Source organism: Salmo salar, unplaced genomic scaffold (genome assembly GCF_905237065.1).
Source record: "Salmo salar unplaced genomic scaffold, Ssal_v3.1, whole genome shotgun sequence".
Taxonomy (NCBI): Eukaryota; Metazoa; Chordata; class Actinopteri; order Salmoniformes; family Salmonidae; genus Salmo; species Salmo salar.
Genome location: NW_025547945.1, coordinates 16,369 through 17,500, shown reverse-complemented (window position 1 = coordinate 17,500; position 1,132 = coordinate 16,369). Strand labels below are relative to the sequence as shown.

Below are 1,132 nucleotides of genomic sequence, written 5' to 3'. Positions count from 1 at the left end.
TGTGTGTGTCTGTGTCCCCACAAGGTTAGTTATACATGACTGTGTGTGTGTGTGTGTCCCCACAAGGTTAGTTATACATGACTGTGTGTGTGTGTGTGTCCCCACAAGTTTACTGTGTGTGTGTGTGTGTGTGTGTCCCTGTTGTGTGTGTCTGTGTCCCCACAAGGTTAGTTATACATGACTGTGTGTGTGTGTGTGTGTCCCCACAAGGTTAGTTATACATGACTGTGTGTGTGTGTGTGTGACTCACTTGGGCAGCAGCGTGTCCTCCTGTAGATCAGACCCAGGACCGTGGTGAATACGGTCAGCACGACCACAACTACCAGGACCAACCACGCCACCCCTGAAAACACACAGCCACCACCTAGAGGGGAGGGGGGAGAGAGGGGGAGAGGGAGGGAGAGAGGAGGGAGAGAGGAGAGAGGGGGAGAGGGGAGGGAGGGAGAGAGAGGGGGAGAGGGGAGGGAGGGGAGGGAGAGGGGGAGGGGGAGGGGAGAGAGGGGGAGAGGGGAGGGAGGGGAGGGGGAGGGGGAGAGAGGGAGAGAGGGGAGAGGGAGGGGTGGTAAGAGTGAGAGGGATAAAAATATCCTCAGTGTACAATGTAAAACACCATATAATGCATGCGTTAAATTCTACAACCACCTAAAAGGAAGCGATTCCCAAACCTTCCATAACAAAGCCCTCACCTACAGAGAGATGAACCTGGAGAAGAGTCCCTAAGCAAGTTGGTCCTGGGGCTCTGTTCACAAACACAAACAGACCCCACAGAGCCCCAGGACAGCAACACAATTAGACCCCCACCACACAGCAACAACCAAATCATGAGAAAACAAAAAGATAATTACTTGACACATTGGAAAGAATTAACACAAAAAACAGAGCATACTAGAATGTTATTTGTCCCTAAACAGAGAGGACACAGTGGCAGAATACCTGACCACTGTGACTGACCCAAACTTAAGGAAAGCTTTGACTATGTACAGACTCAGAGAGCATAGCCTTGCTATTGAGAAAGGCCGCCGTAGGCAGACCTGGCTCTCAACAGAAGACAGGATATGTGCAACACTGACCACAAAATGAGCTGGAAACTGAGCTGCACTTCCTGCCAAATGTATGACCATATTAGAGACAC

At 50.8% G+C, this 1,132-nt stretch overlaps 1 long non-coding RNA gene across 2 annotated transcripts in view; it reads right to left on the bottom strand.

Annotated features, from left to right (window-relative positions):
- LOC123732516 (uncharacterized) overlaps window positions 1-343 on the bottom strand; it is a 12,187-nt gene extending 11,844 nt beyond the window's left edge. For both annotated transcript variants that reach the window (XR_006763188.1, XR_006763189.1), the window contains exon 1: window positions 251-343. This is a non-coding gene — a long non-coding RNA (uncharacterized lncRNA). The remainder of the gene's footprint in view (window positions 1-250) is intronic.
- Window positions 344-1,132: the final 789 nt, after the last annotated feature.